Source organism: Nanorana parkeri, unplaced genomic scaffold, assembly GCF_000935625.1.
Source record: "Nanorana parkeri isolate BGI_ZX_2015 unplaced genomic scaffold, ASM93562v1 scaffold289, whole genome shotgun sequence".
NCBI lineage: Eukaryota > Metazoa > Chordata > Amphibia > Anura > Dicroglossidae > Nanorana > Nanorana parkeri.
This window is the reverse complement of record NW_017306557.1, coordinates 470,701-490,473: the sequence shown is the minus strand read 5'-3', so window position 1 is coordinate 490,473 and position 19,773 is coordinate 470,701.

Genomic DNA, 19,773 nt, shown 5'->3' with positions numbered 1-19,773 from the left:
AACCATAACAAACTCTATATTTACTTCATATTAATATTGTTTTTCAGTAATCAAAAGCAAATTAGGACAAATAGATGCACTTAAAGTGGTATTAAAGGATCACATGTTTCTTCCCCTCCCCAATGTTAGTGTCAGGACTTACCTTAAATGATCCCTCTTGATCCGATCTTCTTCTTTACTGTCCTTTTCAGCTGTCCCTCCAGCGCTGGTACCGGTCTCCGATCCAGCGCTGACTCCTCTGTGTAAGCTGGCACTTCCTGTCCCATGGAGCCTGTGCGGGTGCACGCTGTTCGATAGACTTACCTTGTGTCTTTCCTCCTCCATCTGAACTGCACATGCGCCCACCCCAAGATCCTTTGGGCTGCCTTAGAATCTTCAGATGTTCAGACGGGAGCATGCGGCTAAGACACACGTAATTTTTAACCTGTTTGAAAAGGTTTTGTTTTTTGTTTTTTTAATGTTTTTGCATATATTTACTGCTTGTTAGTAGTAGATATATACAAAAAACGCTCAGGGTTTATTAACCCTTTAAAACAAATTAGGACAAATAGGCACATGATCATTTCGAGGATAATACATGCCGCAGATCAGCAGAACTGTAAGTGCACAGGGGATTTTTTTTTTTTCTGGTTAGAGGAGAGTTCTGGTTAGTTGAATACCGGATAACAGAGAGTTTACTGTATTAACAAAAAGGTATCTTATTTGTGTATCACTCGGCTGTAGATCCTCAAATTATCATGAGGGCAGTCCTTATGACTGGAGGAACAGTATGTTGATTAAAGGAGATACATGATCATCACTATAGATCAGGAAATGCAAACTTGAACCATGATTTGTAAGACGCACTAGTCCTCTGCCATCTTCCTATTGTACCCTGTTTATGGCCAAGGCTCCCTGATTAATCCATGCCTGTTAAGCCATGCACAGTTGTAGCTCAGAGAACTTTGCGCACCACATTACACCCTTTGAATTCTTCATTAAAAAGCAATTCAGTTTTCTTGTCTTAGTTATTTCAAAAATGTTAATATTGTGTAACATGTCATTTTTATTGGTTTAGTGTTTAATATAAGTTTTGTAATATTTGAGACTGCCATTAAAAGTTTGCTCTGTCATGTACATTTTCCAAATATTGTTAGTAAAAGAATTCATGGGGGTATGATAGCCCTTGTAGAAAGTCTAAGACCCCTTTCACATGGATGCCGTCCATTTCGTCTCAGCAGGGGACCCTAGATGAATCCCCCTGCTGAATCAGATCAAAATAGAGATGGATGTCACATGTGTGACATCCATTCTGATGTTTCATCCGTCTAGAGATGGAGGAAAAATGGACCCGTGTAATCACTATGGGCGTCCGCCTATATCCATCCACATCCAGTCAGGTCAGTAAAGCATTAAATGAGAACTATGGGGTTCTATCTTTTTTTTTTTTATGAATGCATTCCTTAGGCTAAATAAGTAAATAATGTAATTTACTGTAATTAGCCAAAATGCACAGGAAGGCTGTAAAACCTTATTTTAGGTGGTGGGCGGGGCTAAGCGCCGAAATGAGAAGACATCCCGACGTATCTGACGGGATCCTCCCCACTGATGACTGACAGTGATTCTTGAGAGCTGCTGCGCGTCCACGAATATATGGACATGCGCAGCAGCTCTCTCCTTACCTGCACATCCCCGTGTGCCAGCTCCTTCCCCACTCTCTCTCTCTCTGTCTCTACTGACAGATCGTGGATCGTGGATTGCTGATGACAGAGGGGAAGGAGCTTTAGACAGCAACCAAGTGATTGGGAAGGGGGATGAGAGCAGACTTCACAACACTGGAAGAGGGCATTATAGGAAGCACTGGAGATCCCTGCTGATCGGATCCAATCAGCAGGGATCTCCAGTGACATAATTTACCATATATGGACTATCCGATTTGTAGTAAATGCTGAAGAGAAAGAGAGAGCTCCTTCCCCTCTCTCATCAGCGATCCCCAGTGAATTGAGGATGTCAGCGTCACACAGGGCATGCAGAGAGAGAGAGGGGAAGGAGCCTGCATGCACGAGCTGACAAAACACAGCTGTGCACGATGAGAGGAAGCGCGGCCACAGCAATGATATCATTTGAAAAAAAAGCCGTGGGCGGGCTGGATCAAATGTTAATGACCCCTAAGAGGAAAGGAGCTTGGAGCATGGCTGAAGACAGCCATTTACTACAGCTTTGAGGGTTTTTATCTGTGATGTGCTGAGAATTTAGAAAAAAAGAACAATGCTACTACAATCAAGGTAAGGGGTATTTTTATTTGCCCTTAAGTCATAGTTCTCTTTTAAGTCTGATAGACCTAAACAGACCCAGAAATTGATGGATATATGCGGACACATATCTACTTACATCTGCCCATCAATAAGGATGTATTACAAAAACAGACGGGTCAACAATGGACTGATGGAATGCTTGTGACCTTTTCCAGCCCTGTGCTGAGTGATTTGTGCCCTGTTGCTGGATTTAAGATGAAATCATCTTGCCACAAGGTAACTTTGGTGATCAGGGAAGAATAGCCTACTCTCCTTCCCCACTGCAGCACCTGCGCTCATGGAATTTGTTGTGAGGTGGATTCTGTCATCAGCTGCTGCTTATAATGGTCTTTCGTCTGTCAGCCAACCATCGAGGAGATGTTAAACTAATGTATATCTGAACTTCCAAAGAGCTATTATCAGGATAGTCAATGCCTCCCCATGCTACCTTGTTCTTCACTCCAACATTGGACATGCAGCATTTATTCCAAGGTAGCACCACATCACATGGCTGTAGCACTCACCGCTGAAGGAGCCGCCAGAATAACCCAGGTTCTCATTAGTTTGTCTAGGTGTTTTAGTATTCAGCTGCCCCATTGGCATTAACTGCCCTCTTCTAGTGCTCACAGAACTGACATCCAGGCCATAAGTATAATGCTGAATAACTTTTATTAACATTTTCACACTGGGGAGAGAGGGTATAGGGATCCTAGACAACCAGGGTGTAACAGACATAGACTCCAGACTCACCAGCCCCTTCTTAGCAACTCAGCGTAGATCCTTTTGTAGCACAGTTGAATAGATGTTTGAGCAACAGATGAACCGGGATAGACACAAATCTCCAGCAGGAGAGACAGCAGACTTTCTCCGGAGGTCCACTATGTTCCGTGCACCTCCAGTAGCCATCAGCTTCCCTGGTTCTCTTCCTCTGACAACAGCACAGACCTCCTCCATACTTGAGGCCTAACAAAAAACTTCCCGCACTCCAGCATTCCCCACCCCAGGCCTATGGCCTAGCCCTGGGGGTGGCTGGACAGCACCCCAACCTGGACTAATCCATGCCTGTAGCCCAACTAGAACTGAGCACATGGCAATTATTCCCTCCAGTATATATGTACGTACCCAGCATGCAACACTGGTTGAGAGAAAGCCAGTGATTGGCTGGTGAACTGCACACGCACTCAGTGTCCCTCATTGGATGTCCCACACTACAGTAGAGTCACATTCCACCCAGGTAGGTACAATCAATGCCAGAACACCTAGAATTAACCAGATAAATGCCAATTATAATTTAGCCAGACTGTCTACAGCTCTGGCAATCACTACATTTCTAGTAGCCACCTCACAAAAGGTGATGGGGGCTACGTGGCAATGCATTATGGTGCACGGTAAGGCATGTGCATAGGAGCTGTGTTGCCTTTTGATGGGACCATTGACAATGAATGACTTTGCAATGCACTAACACACATAATGTGAATTAGCATGTGTTGCAGTGTGTGTTAACGCAACGCACCCTATTTCAAGGGTATGTTTCAGCCCATAAAGTTATATTTGGACTGGCAGCTGACCCACTGTCTCTAATGGTTAAATTGGCATTAGAAAAAACTATCGTCCCCCTAGCACAATGTCTTTAAATGCCCGGTGTGATCATAAAACAGTCGTCATGTTCTTTCAGTGAAGAAAGTAGTGCTATGTCCTGCTTTTTCTCATTCTTTTTTGGGTCTGACACTGTGCATATGTACAGGATCATCCCCCGACCTGGTATCCGCAGACAAGACATGTGCATAGCGTAGAGAAGGCCAACTAAAGTAAAGTCAGAACCAGCATCACATGAGAAGGGAAGACAAAGGTGTGCAGGACAGGCACCACACCTAAAAGGTATGGGTTATGCTTAGTGCAAAAAAACGCTAAAACAGCGCATTGGCTCAATCGCCTTGGTGTGAACCTAGCCTAACTGATATTGTGATGAACAGGGTGGAAAGCGAGGAAGCCTTCTGTTTAGATCTTTATGATGTATACATCTATATGATAAATATACCAGTAAGCACAGTGTTAAAATTAACATGATGATATAACATAGAAACTTTACTACTAAAATATATATAAGTATATGTTTCTTTTCTTTATCTCTGTAACGTAACAACTACGTTTCATTTATTCTATTTATTTCTGGCGTGTCCAACTAGATTGAGCAAAGCAGTTTAAATTATGGCGAGAATGCAGGAAAATATGCAAATAAATGAAAATCACATACAATGCACAATAAAATCATTCAGGCAAAACCACAATAGAAGATGACTGCCAATTGCCTTGTGTCTGACAGCACAGCACTGTAAATGAATATAAAAGAAGAACTTTTAACTGATACCAAATCACAACATAAATTAATTCCAACCACAGGGGATGAGCAACATGTCCAAGCTACAGCTTTTCCCTGATCAGATTGTTGAAGGAGTTTTTCAATCCTGGACCATTTATTAGTGACAAGAGGCAACAATTCCTTTATTGTCTTTTAGAAAGGAGGATAGAACTGAGGAGAATAATACTTTACAAAATGGACTGCATGGGAGCAAACCAGGAATGGTCTAGCGCCTTGGTTCTCAACTGGTGGGTCGCGACCCCGTGTTCAGTGGGTCACCGCATGCCTTCCACTTTTCTAGGTGAGAGGCTCCTCAGCCTCCCCCTAGTGCAGCACTGTCAGTTTTTGCACCAAGCAGCCATTCAAAATATGCTGTCCGGCGCCGAGTGTCAGCTTGAGGTGTGGTGGGATGGGGGTAGGGCAGTGAGGGAGCTCCATCAAGTTATACATTGTTTACAGCTCCCTCTTGTGCCCTGTAGAGGTGCCTGGACTGTAATGACATCACATTCTGGCTGCCGGCACCTCTACAGGGCACACAAAGCAGCTGTACCAGCAATGCACATATGGATGGAGCTCCATCAACAGCCCACACTGGACCCCAGGCTGAAGATCCACTCCAGTTCTCGTAAGATAGGGAGACTGGGTGCATCTTAAAAAAAAAAACTAGTACAGTGCATTAATCACGCAGTCCTGTGCAACTGACTCACTGTACCACAAAATTGCACCTACCGCAAATTCTGGTGTGCGAGGTGTGTTGCATTGCCATTTATTTGAATGGCACCCCAAACACACCTCCCACCTACAGTTTGATCGCACGCACCAGAACGCACAGTACCGCAATGCCGTCATTCCAGTGCGGTGCGATCTGGGTCATGATTTTATGACCAAAGACAAATGTGGGTCCTGAGGTTACACAGGTTGAGAACCACTGGTCTAGCGTATCAGTGCTCTTTTAAAGGGAAATTATATCTTGATGGTGTATTGCAATAAAAAGACGGTAGGGGCAGTTCCTGTTTCCTGCCTCTTTTAGGGAAAGGTTCCTGCAGACATTTGGCTCTACAACCGCAGGGAGCATGCACCACCTTCCTCTCTGCTCTCCTTCACAGTGTTCCACTTTCTCGTCTCTCCTTCTCAGTATTACACTCTTGTTCTGTGTGGCTCCTCCGCTCTTCCACTGTCATCCTCAGTACATCACTTCCCATCACTGAGGCCCCTACTGACTGCTTCTCCAATCTGCTATGCAGCCCATTCTACCTCAGGTCATTTCCCACCACCCTTCTCTTCAAATTACTCATCCTCCTGCTCTGTTCTAAATCTCCATTCTGTCCATCAGCATTACTTCTCTATCTAAAGCTGGCCTTACACCTTACAATTATCGTTCAATTTTATTTGTCCCGTCATCGCACCCTCATTCGATTTCTGCACAAATCATGCACAGACCAATGTAGATTTCGATAATCGTTCATCAGCAATACTAATTGGCCGAATTTCGTTGATCGGCAGAACAGATTTTCGTCTGCGTATGTGCAGTGTTCATGTTGCGATTTTTGTTGTAGGAAAACGCCCATACTCCATTGATTTTTTTCTGTTTCAACGAAAGTTTTCTAGTCTGCCCCTTCAACCAAATTCAGACAGTTGTACAGTAATTGCGATCGTGCACTTCCCATCCACTGGCCGATTATCGTACAAAAAACGAATCGCATTCATTTTTCAAACAATAATTGTAAGGTGTATGGGCACCTTTACTGTCATTGATCTCTTCTCTGCACCCTCTGTTCCTCCCCAATGTCTTCAATGTACCCACCATCTGTGCCTGCTCTGCTTTTCCCTGATGGACCTCTCCTACAATTTCTGCTTCTTCCATTCTTTCTCAGTATCTCCAATCCATCCCTTAGCACTTCTTCTCAACTGTCACCACTCTCGTCATTTACATCATGTATGACTGTACCAGGACTTTCAACTAAGTCTCAGCACAAGACACTGCTGCAGGCATAGATCTTGTACTTCATTGTGTAGTGGAGTGTGCAGAAATCTGAAACTCCATGTTACACAAATGGAGAACGGTATTAAATGGTCATTTCTACCAGCAGGAGAGAGAAAAAGTGGTTCCTACATTGACTTGTTGTCTCCTCTGTTTATGTACAACGTTCTCGTGCCACCTCACTCTTCTTTGCAATCCATGATCTGTGTGTTTGTTCTATTGCCTCAAAAAACTAAGCTAAGGCAGCCCAAGGCAATTTAAAAAGGTGACAAGAGATCCACTTGCTGGCTGCATATAAAACCTATCTACATTCAATATTTTATATTTACCTGGCTAGAAGTATTTTTTCACATTTTATTTTAAGTCCTGTCCACAATACATAAAAACAAATGATACAATCCTGTATAATTTATTAACGCAATTGCAACTGTTTTAGCCTCTTAGATCACTTTTTTTTATGCTCAAATCTGTTTAGGAGCTCCTTTTAACATGTGCGCTTGTTTTGCCCTGAGCGTGCTCTATTCTCCCAATTGTGAGTGTTTGGCGAAAGTTCGCAACTGATTAGATCTGCGCTTGTCCTGCGGCTGTCTGAAACCGGCGCATCACCAAACAAAACAATTGCAACTTAAGAAGTCCCCATGAACATGTCTTCAAGTTGACAGTTGAGCTTTTTGCTGGAGTTGCAAGTTTTCTTTCCTGGAGTCTATTTAATCTCATGTAGGAACAGACATTACACTAGCAACATAAATCTGGCACAAAGCACGTCAATACATCCCATGCGAACATATGCGTGTTCAAACACTCGCAACTGCATTAATATAGTGTGTGTGTACTGAATAGTCAATGATTTATGTACATAGAGGAACAGATTTCCCTCAAACACAGAAACTAAAGTGCAGGAGAAGAAGTCACTTATTTCTGGCTCCAGTTACAGTTCCCTCCAGTGCAGTATCCATGTCACCAGTGAGATTTGTAGTGCTGAACACAGTGTCCACTTCTGAGTATTCATGCTACTAGTGAGACTAGTGCCAAAGCACATACAGCTCACTTCTCACCACCCATGTCATCCTTCACTTGTGTCTGTGGTAGCTCAGAGGTTATTCATACCTCTCTGTTACACACACTGCCTAATAACTCTCTTTCACCCTTAGGGGGCTTTTCGAAAACGAAGTGTCAGCCAAAGCGGGGCGAACAGCCTGCCGAAGGCCGGCCTTTTGTCCCGCAAATGACAGCTGGGCGGAGCTGGCCGTGATCTCACCACTGGCTCCGCCCAGTTGTAATGACAGATCAGCATCCCCAAATTACCTGTGGATGCTGAACTGTCATTAAACAATAACAACTAGGCAGAGCCGGCCGTGATGTCATGGCTGGCTCCGCCCAGTTGTTATTCATTGGCCGGGACCTGCTAGAAGACTCTAGCAGGTGCCGGTCAATATGAAACAGTTGGGCAAAGCTAGCTGTCACTGCTAGCTCCACCCAATTGTTTTTTTTCTTATTTTACAAATCTTTTTTTCAACTTTGTTTTTTCCCCAACTTTCGGCTATTCACTCACTGCCGTTCGGCCCCTATGGGAATATGGGAAAGCGTGAGTGTGATAATGACATATAGTCACTTGCATTATCACAGCAGTTTTTGTTTTCTTCAGTCCCCCGTTCCCTGTGACATAGTTCGCCTGTTGTTCTTGCCAGTAGATCTGTTCTTTTATCATGTTCTTTAATAGGGCGACAATACTTAGGGCAGCCATCAGGGAGGTACGGCCGATACTCATGTAAAGGGCCCCGGCAGCCTGGGGGGCCCGTCCGGGACCCTTACATGAGTATCGGCCGACGGTGAAGAGCGAGGAGGCGGACAGGCCCCTGCAGCGGAGGCCTGGCCCTAGCAGCGCAGAGCCCCAGCATTGCCGCTCCATCGGCTTCGAGACAAACTGGGGCCCCATCAGCGACGCTGCTCGTGACGTCACTTCTGGCCAGTCCGGCGGCAGAGGAGGCCTTGAGCGCAGGTAAGAGGAGCTAGGAAGAAGGGAGGGGGATGCAGCCCTGACCAGCCTACCTTAGAACCCCTTCAGAGCCCACTATAGACAGTCTCGGATGGGCTGTGCAGCATCTATGGTGGGCTCTGCAGGGTCACTCTCAGGTGAGTCCAGCGCATCACTAAGCCCTGAGTCCAGCGTGTCACCAAGCCCTGCGTCCAGCGGGTCACCAAGCCCTGCGTCCAGCGGGTCACCAAGCCCTGCGTCCAGCGCGTCACCAAGCCCTGCGTCCAGCGCGCCACCCACCCCTGCGTCCAGCACGTCACCCAGCTCTGCGTCCATCGGGTCACTCAGTGTCACCAAGCCCTGCGTCCAGCGGGTCACCAAGCCCTGCGTCCAGCGCGTCACCAAGCCCTGCGTCCAGCGCGTCACCAAGCCCTGCGTCCAGCGGGTCACCAAGCCCTGCGTCCAGCGGGTCACCAAGCCCTGCGTCCAGCGGGTCACCAAGCCCTGCGTCCAGCGGGTCATCAAGCCCTGCGTCCAGCGGGTCACCCAGCCCGCCGTACAGCGGGTCACTCAGCCCTGCATCCAGCGGGTCACTAAGCCCTTTGGCGGTCGGGTGGGGCCCGGCCTAAAGTCGTGTAAGGGGCCCCAAAATTTCTGATGGCTGCCCTGACAATACTGTTCGTGAAGCAGTGAAATCTCACAGCAGCATTGTCACCCTGTGGACCAGCACTTTATAAGCAGTTACAGCGACGGGTTTTTTTCATTTGGTATAAGTTTACAAACCAGATATAAAAAAATGCTGACCACTGTGAGCACCTATCAGTGTTATATGGTTGTCCCAACCCATGTACCTGAAACATTATCTACATAGCATGGCCTGTTAAAGGAAGTGGAAACATAACGGCTGCACTTGCAGGATCAACAGTTAATAAAGCTTTGTTACTGGGGCTCAGAAAAACACAAAGTGCTGTGTTATTGCTACTCACAGACTGCATCAGATATGTCATTTTATATTATTTCCATAGCTCCACAGATTGTGCTTGTGTCTAGTTGAAGATCATAACAAGCTTTTAGAGTGATTCATGCAGAAATCCAAGTAATTTAAAAGGGCACCCAAACATTTCCTTACAACTTTTATATGTTCAGTGTCCAATAATATGATGTGAGGGTGCTGATCCTACTCTGCCATTTTGCACCCCTAGTTCAGGGGTAGGCAACCTCAGCTCTCCAGCTGTGCCCCATGAGCCATTGCAAGACTCTGACAGCTAGAAGCATGACAGGATTTATAGTTTCCCTACAGCTGGAGTGCCAAGGTTGCCTACCCCTGCCCCCAAACCATCACATTTTACATTCCATATGTTCAATATATAAACGTATATCTTTTGGAATTCTATATATGGGCTGATCATCAGCAGACATCTAAAAGGAGTTTTCTCTACAAATAATCTGGTTACGTTTGCAGTTTGAGATAGTGTATGATCAAGTCTGTGCAAAATCAATGCAGTGAAAAGCCATTATATCTGCTAGACATGTGCATGGCTGAAAATTTTGTTTTATTTTAAGCCCCCCTGCCCGCAGACCCCCACAACCACCAGGCCAGGGTTGTGGGGAAGATGCACTCATCCTCATAAACATGGGGACCCTGCCCCATGTTGAGGGCAAGTGACCTGGTATAGTGCAGGGTTTCGGGAAGGGGGGGTGTGCACGATCATCCACCCCTTTCCTGCTCTGCCAGGCTGCTGCTCGGATCAAGGACCTGGTGAGGGATTTTGGGGTGGGACCTCACTTTTTTTTGTGGCAAGGGGTCCTCCCTAATATTGCTACCAGTCCTAAAGGGTCTGGTATGAGTTTGGCGGGGGACCCCACGTTGTTTTCTCCTTATTTTCACATTTAACAACATATTTCATTCCGAATGACATTCGGACAAGATTCAGATGCATCCGAATTTTGGAATTTGCAGATTTTCGTCCAAATGTCAGTTCGGACAAAAACGAATGCACAAGTCTAATATCTGCTATTATTATTTTCTGAAAAATGGCTTTCAGTGTAAATGATAACTTATCTGTCTTTCCTGAATATTCAAAGCTGTAACTTTTTATCACCAGAGCATAACAAAGAGAATGTGTAGACATGACATAGCACGTTCTCCTTGTCAGGAAGATGTAAGTACATTTATAAAAGCAGAATATAACTTCCTTTTATATATTACTCAGCTCCGTTTTTTCATTGTAGCAAGAGTAGCATCCAGTGGCCAGAGGTATAATTGCACTGTTTGATAAACAGACAACTTCTATGGCCACATTTATTCATCCGGCTTTCCCTCTTCCCATGGATTCACAATTCACAAATATTAAAACCTCTCACCTCCAAATTAGGTGGGACGAGTGACATGTTAGAAATCTGCTCCATCTGTAAGATGTCTGTTTGAGTCTTGCAGGACTAGGGAATCAATATACTTTTATACAGTTTTATCAACCTTCTGAACAGTTTATGAAAAATAAAGGCCTTGGGCCTCTGCTTACTGAAACAATTACTCCCCACACAGCTACCTTCTCATGTATTGCTTGCCCCTCCCTTTTAGATTGTGGGCCCTCCTTACCATCTTGTCTTGAATTGTATTGTGATTGTAATGTCTTCCTTACATTGTAAAGCGCTGTGCAAACTGTTGGCGCTATACAGTATAAATCCTATATAGTAATAATAATACTCTTCTGAGTCTTCCATATTTTCATATATTAGAAAAGATTCATTATTTATCAGTATTACAGGTGAAACTCGAATAATTAGAATATCGTGCAAAGGTATTTGCAGTAATTGCTGCAAAAGGGGCCCAAACCAAGTACTGAGTACATATGCATGCTTGTACTTTTCAGAGGTCCGATATTGTTCTATGTACAATCCTTGTTTATTGATTGCATGTAATAATCTACTTTTTTGAGGTTGTGGATTTGGGGTTCTTGGGGTTTTCATGAGCTGTAAGCCATAATCATCACAATTATGACAAATCACGGCTTGAATTATCTTGGTTTGCATGTAATGAGTCTATCTCATATATTAGTTTCACCTTTTAAGTTGCATTAGTGAAATAAATGAACTTTGCACGATATTCTAATTATTCGAGTTTCACCTGTATATTTGTGTATGTACATTAGGGCCTTATCACACGAGCTGCATTGGGCTGATTACCCAGTGCAGTCCCAACACAGACAAGGCCATTTAGCCTTGTTTAAAATCGGCTCAGTTCACACGACCGGATACCGCATGCAGTGATTTTTTTTTCCAGCACAGCGTGGTGCAATGCAATTTACTGCACTGTGGCTGATAGAAATTAATGAAATGTCACTTTGTAATATTTCAATAAATATATTTCAATAAAGTTCTACCAATAAAAGGCTACAGTGCAATGCACTAGCTGTTCTAACACACCTGCTGGAGTGAAGAGACCCTAAGAAGTCAAGCACTATACGACAATAGCAATGTGGATGGCTATATACAAATAGATGACGATCAGTCTCAAAAGTTTACACCTTGAGTTACACCTTGACCGGGGTTGCCACCTTTTCTTCATGCAAAACCCGAACACTCTAGCGCCGCGTGGCAGCCAGGGGAGAGAGCGAGGAAAAAGAGCTGATAGCTAGCGGAGAGACAGCCAAGGGAGAGAGCAAAAGGAGAGATAGCCAGGAGAGAGAGAGCGAGGAGAGACAGCCAAGGGAGAGAGCAAAAGGAGAGACAGCCAAGGGAGTGAAGAGGGAGCCAAGAAAGAAAGCGAGGAGAGATGGCAAGCAACACATCTGCTTAAAGCAGAAGCTCTGTGCCTTTCAAGACTTATATGAACCCTGTGTTTGAGACACCTCCTTGCTCCCCGAGTTCCAGCATCCCTCCATGTCCCATGCCTCCTCCATGCATTCACGTTGGAACACCAGGACCCCTGTCCACCTGACATCTTGTGTGCTGGTTTCAGCTGGACCGAAACCCGGGCACAGCACATACAGGACTCAAATTCTGGACAAGTGGCAACCCTAACCTTGACTGTAATTTAGACTTAGTTCTAATTCCGTATCAGGCTCTTGAACAGAAGTCTTATATAAGTAGAGTGCGGTACGAGCAGTAGAGATAATCAAGCAGGCCTGGGTTTGATTCCGCTATTGTTCCAAGTAGGTTGATAACCAAGATAGGGTTGGGGCAGGTGGGTTGAGTTGATGGATAGGTTTGTCCTAGTATCAGTTGCATTGGGTAGTGCCTACTTGCATCCTTAGGTAATGTGGCACAATCATACATTAGCATTCTTTGAATATGGTTTCTACTTTGGTGCCCAGTGTCATCTGTAATATTTTTGACAATGTACGTGCATATGTCCCTTCTCACATAACCTTTTAATATCCCTTTGTGGCTGCATCTTTTGGTCTGTATCTTCTTCTTTTTTTAATTTACTATTGTCAGTCTCTTGTTGATATGTTGTATGCATTGAAATATGAAAATTAAACCTCTTTTAAAAAAAAATAAAAATAAAAAGTTAGAAAATGGCAACTTGTCGGCTCCTTGTTATTGCACTAACAATTGGAATTTAACATCTGAGACACAGCAGGGGAAAAAAATGGACAGTGGCAGGTTAGTATGTACGGTAAGCAGCTTGAATAGGCCTCAGGTAGGGAGAGACAAGGCAGATCTTATACTGCAATAATAAATTAGAATGTAGCATCTGAGACAAAGCAGCCAAAAAGTGTTACAGCAGCAGGGAAGTATACAAGCAGCTTGAAGTGACTGTTGGGGGGTGGGGTACCAATGGATATGTAGCCCACCACTGCAATCTACCATATAGCACAGTATCTCTCCTAGAATTGTCAGCTCTTGCTTACAGCTGACAATATGGCTACCGTAAGCCCACCCTTCTGTAGTGACTGGCTTTATTCTTTAGATTATTGGCTTTACTGCCCCTAGCAAAGGCTAAGCAGGGCAATATGGGTCTTGGTACAAAGTTCTTGTGTCCAAAGCAAACTGAACCAAAATCGAACCTCATTCCCAGTAAGTAGAGTTGATGAGTTATTAGAGTTTCTTTATTGTCCAAGCAGTAGGCAGTGGACAGGGAGATGACAACACGGTACTCCTTACTATATTCCCACTGTACTCGAACATAAATTGTAGTGTCACCTCCTGGCTGTGCTGTCTGGCAGAGGCACATGAATCACAAATCCTTTGGGAAAGAAGATTTTTCATGTGTATCTAACCATTGTATTAAGCTGTTTGGTGGGAATTTAGCTTTTATATAAAGGTGAAATTAAGAAAAGAATAAAATGATTACTACTTGACAGTAATGTTATTTTTAGCAGCATAGTCCAAGTAATAGCAATGACACCGTGTTTCTAGACCGTTTAAGAGATGTTACAAAGACAACTACATATTGCTCTGTAAGCAGAGAATCATAGCCCAGTTTCCACACGGAGAGTCTTCCATTTTTCATTCCCTTTAGATCAGCTGGAAGGCAAATCCCCTCATACATAAACCATGGAATGTCCTAAACTGAATACAAACCTTTCTAGAAGGAATCTTGCCTCTTGACTGAAATTCTTAGCATAACTCACCTCGAGGGCTTAACATAAATAATAAGTGGGAAACAGTCAAATGAGGACATTCTAATATCTCAGATTATCATTCCAAATATGGACAGAGAATTATGTTATATACTTGAGGACCTACCCTTGAAGTTCTTGGCTGTAATACAGCATTTTAATCTGAGGTTCCAGTACTTGTAATATTTCTTACCTATACTGGATTACACATTCTTTTCTCTCTACCTAAAGGAAAACTAAATTTCACGGCCACGAGTCATTGTGCTGCGTGCACATGGCACCTTGAACAAGCTTAAGAAGATTAAGTACAACCCCAATTCCAAAAAAGTTGGGACACTGTGTAAAATCTACCTAAAAACAGAATGCAATGATTTGCAAATCTCATAAACCCATATTTTATTCACAATAGAAAAGATGTCCAATGTTTAAACTGAGAAAATGTACCATTTTTAGAAAACAATAGGGTAATTTTGAAATTGATGGCAGCAATACGTCTCACAAAAGTTGGGACAGGGCAACAAAAAGCTGGCAAAGTAAGAGGTTCTAAGGTGGGAGAACATTTTACAACTAATTAAGCTAATTGGCAACAGGTCAGTAACATGATTGTTATAAAAAGAGGATCTCAGAGAGTCAGAGGGGGTGATTTACTAACCTAAACACATGCACGCACCAGGTGCATGTGATTTTCACACAGCAAAATGTATTTATCAACCAAAAAGTCTCTAAAAGCATATTTCCACTAATGCCATATATGGAAAAATCATGCACATGATGCATATATAATGCTGCTTCACAGTTTAGACAAAAATGGTTCTCATGCATTTACATTCATCAACGCAAGCAACACAACATAGAGCTAATTTACACAACATCACCTTGCAATTCATGCTTGGCTTTGCACAACACACCTGCTGGGTGTGTACACACTACAAAGGTGTTTAGATTCCACCCATAGATCATGCTGGGAGGGAACACACTACAGGAGGTGTACACATGTTCGTGGCGTGTTTATAAGGTTAGTAACTCAACCCCATAGTGTCTCAGAAGTAGGGCAGAGGTTCACCAATCTGTGAAAAGCTGCATCTAACAATTGTCAAACAATTTCAGTTCATCAATGTAAAATTGTAAAGATTTTAAATATATCATCAGCTACATTCCATAATATCATCAAAAGATTCAGAGAATCTGGAGAAATCTCTGCACAAGGGACAAGGCTGAAATGCAATATTGGATGCCCATGATCTTCGGACCCTCAGACAGCACTGCATTAAAAACAGGCATGATTCTGTGATGGACATCACTGCACGAGCTCCGGAATACTTCCAAAAATCACTGTCTGTGAACACAGCTCGTCGTGCCATCCAAAAATGCAAGTTAAAGCTCTACAATGCAAAGACGAGGCCATATCTGAACATGATCCAGAAACGCCACCGTCTTCTCTGGGCCAAAGCTCATTTAAAATGGTCTGTCACAAAGTGGAAAACCGTTCTGAGGTCAGACAAATGGAAATTTGACATTCTTTGTGACAACCATGTGTCCTCCAAACTAAAGAGGAGGGGAACCTTCCGTATGGCTTGTTATCAGAGCTCAGTACAAAAGCCTGCATCTCTGATGGTATGGAACGGGCGGCTTGCATATCTGCAAAGGCACCATCAATGCTGAAAGATATATCCAGGTTTAAGGGCCTGTTCACACGACGTCCGTTTTCTATGCTGACCTGATCCGTACACTCCTGCACTAAAAATGCATCCCAATAAATCCCTGTGTGTTTTATGGGCTACAGTTCTCACGTGCGCAGTCCGTTCAGGTTACGACAGAAAAATACTGCATGTCACATTTTGTACGGTCAGGAAGAGGTCCGGAAACGTAAACCGCATCAAAATTGCGTCAAAAATGCATATGGTGCAGACGGAGTGAGTTTAAAAACTAAGCCTTCCACAAAGCAAAGGCTTCCAAGTAATAGGAAGGGCTAGGTACCTGGCTGCAAGGAGTAGTATAGAAGCTACACAATGAAACTTGAACATTCAAATAGAAAAGAATTCAAAGAGACTCAACAGGAGTAAGAAAACAATGAAACCTTTGTAAGGTGGAGGTTTACTATAAACAGAAGGTTTATTGCTACGTGGACTACGTTTTGCATTGCAGATAGACTTAGTTCCCATGTTAGAGGTTACATCTAGCTGATGACTGGGATATGTCTGCTTTATCAAGAGATCGTCTATGAAGAAGCGGGTGCACAATGCAATAATCATGGAATCACAAAGTAGAGCTGTCGCCAGAAGAATCCGGAGAGTTGTTCCAGTTCATTCAAACTAGAATTTGAATAAGGAGTCAGACTGTCTATTAGTGAAGTTGCTAACAATAAAGAATCGATTAGTGGCAAGATATCCATTAAGATAAAAACTGGAGAGGCCACAAAGAGTAGGCACCACTTGTTAACAAATTACGAATCAAAAGGAAAAGTGCCTGCACATCATCCAGAGGAATTATGATTGAAAAGAAAGTGCCCAGTCCTCAAAGAGGACCTGTTCCAGAACAGAGGCTGTGGGGAAGCTCTTTCTGTTAGTAGTAGCTGAAAAACCTAACATAACAGGTTGATCCTCTAGATGCAGAGCAGAACATAGTGCATCAATTAAACAATTGTGTGTATATCGGTGTCATCAATTTTCTGAGTTAAGCTACGTATACACAGTTATATTTTCTGCGGCTGAACAAAGAAAATATGACAGATTCCTCCATCAACGCTTATGAGCATGGATAGAGTAATCCCCTTCTGGCTGCTGTCAGAATACCCAAACGGAGCTTGCAGCTGGGGAGGATCCATAATTGTGAAGCTAAACATAATGCCATTTGTTAGAAACCTCTGTATTGGTCTTAGGGCATGGCTCCTCAACCAAGATGACCCAAAATGTAGAAAACTCAACAACAATGTTTGATCAATAAATATTAAACTGTTCTGAAAAGTGTATGTCAAATTCATGAAAAATAGGATTGTGTTACTTGTAAAATCCTATTCTTGGAGTACATAACAGGACGCAGATCGGCATTCTGTATCCAGGGGTTATGCAGCTGCCTTCAGGAGATTGGACACTAGTCAACTAAGGTGTAAATACAGCCCTCTTGTACCCCTCCAGGAGGATATTCTGGAATCACTGGACATCCAAAAGCTGGCTGGGGGTGGGCAACACAGCAAACAAATAGCTAACAAGACCCCAAAAAATAGATAGTGACCTACAGGCGACAGGGCGGCTTGATGAACTCTACAACCGATTCTGCCAATTACTCTCAAGACAGGAGTCTGAAAGATATATGAAGATGGTGAGTGACTGAACTTTCACTGGTGTCCAGCAGAGGTGGTATGTATGCAAGTTACAGAAAACACTACAGAAAAACAGTGGTCAGTTTGACTTCTCATATAAATAGGCATCTGACTGGTTGTTATAGAGAAAGTCTTATTCCTTACCTCCACATTAATGAAACGTCTCATGTATCACTTGCCCCTCCCTCTTAGATTGAAAGCCATCACAGGCTGGGCCCTCCTTACCACTGTGTCTCAAATTGTATTGTAATTATGTCTTTCCTATATTGTAAAGTGCTATGCAAACTGTTGGCGCTATCTAAATCCTGTATAATAATAACTTGGCCTTATTTATTGACGTGTCTGAACTTTGTTTTACAACTACGGTATACCAATCCATTTGCCTTTTATCAAGCACAGGTGAATGAAAATTGAGAATGTAATTGTTTGTTACAGATGATAGGAGACTCCTCGTCTTTTCCTACAATTCGTATGAGAGGTGCCAGGCCTTCAATGACGAGTTAACAAAACAAAGACAATCTCAGTTACTTGCTGAAGGGGCTAGAAATGTAAATGAGCTCATTGGGGATTCAGGAACAGTCAGTGTTTTGTGAAGCAAAGATAAGCAAGTCATGATTACATCTACATATTATTCTGCAGACCTTTGGCTCCATTCACCTCATTGTTCTACAAACATTGCTTACATTACAATGATGGCTTTACACAGTGATGACCAAATAGACTTGTAAAACACCACCACCACTGTCCAAATGGAATGGGAACCCCCTTGCAGTTACACATGAATATCTGACATAACTGAGTTTTATAGGTACTATAGAATGTTTTATATTGGACAATCAGGCAGCTTTGGACCAAGTTTACGCCCGCTGGGAATCAAAATCTGAATGGAACAAATGGTTGATGCAGATGGATAATCTGTGAATGTGGCAGCTGGCATTCATATGACAGCCTCTGCTGTGACCCAAACAGTGTCCCGAGCCAACACAAAATGAAAGGTTGTAGGACAACTGCCAGGCACGCTCTGTAGGGAAAAATAAGAACGATAGGCCAAAAATGACAAAAACCATGACAGCATGAAAAGAAAATGGCCCTTTAACACCTAATGATGTATTGCGCCCCATTCATATATAACGTTTTAGGCGTAGTGTTAGTCCTTCGTGCAGCATCATTGATGCGGTTTTCAGTAAAATGTTTATTACATATGGTAATGCGTAAAAGGCGCAACTCACCTAGAACACACTGAACCTAAAACAAGCAGAACGTCCTGTCCTGTTGTCCAGTTAAGAGCTGGCCACTTTTTTTTTATCTCTGTTAAACAGACTTAGCTTCATATGAAAAGCTTCACAGCAGCATCCCAACACCCCTGGCAATAATGCCAACTAAACGTCCTCAATGTCTAACTGTACCAGCGGCTTTGCAGTTTTTGCTCCTGTGTTCCTTTCTCCATTCAGGAGACGTGCTGCTCTCTTTACACCCCCACACTACAAGCCAGAAATGCCAATGCCTCCAACTCAGCTTGTCATCCCCATCTTTAGGCTTTGTTCATTCAGATTTGGGTTTTAAAATGTGCTTGTGTAATACAGAAAGTAACACAATACCACTGGCCGCATTACATGCGCTAGTCAGACTGGAGAGAAGAAGGATGGCTGTCATTACTAGCTGCCTCTGAAAAATACAAGTATCTCACTCTAAAGGTCCCACGATCATACGATAATCGGCAGGTGTATGGAAGGTGTGCGACCGTTTCTACTGTACGGTCGCACGTCTTGTCTCCCGAGCAGGCTCGAAAACCCGCCGAGAATCGTACGATTGTCGTCAGGTTAGTGGCGTTCTCGGGAGACAAATGCCGCAAGTGCACACTGCCCGTGCGGCTTTGGAGTCATCGGGAGCCCGCCCCTCAGCGGGAGCGGCTTTCGATGATAGCAAGTGCGATCCGCCTGTCCAAGATGGGCAGATCGTACAAGCTTTTAATTACTTTACAACCATCGCACGACTCAAGTGCGAAGGTTGTAAAGTGTATGGCCAGCTTTACACTGAGACTTTGGCTTCAATACATTGAGTCAGTGGGGCCAAACAAGTTTAATAGATCCAAAAAGTCAAAGAAAAAAAACAAATCTTTATTTGCACACTTGTCCTGGGTGAGGAACTCAAATTGTTAAAGGAGGGGGGTCAGCATTACAGCTAGTATTTTTCACTGGAGAAGTCATCAATGACATGTTTCCATGTCTCTTTCATGACAGGTGGGCTTTAAGGTACATCTGAGACTATAATACACAGATAATAATAAAGATCATTAACC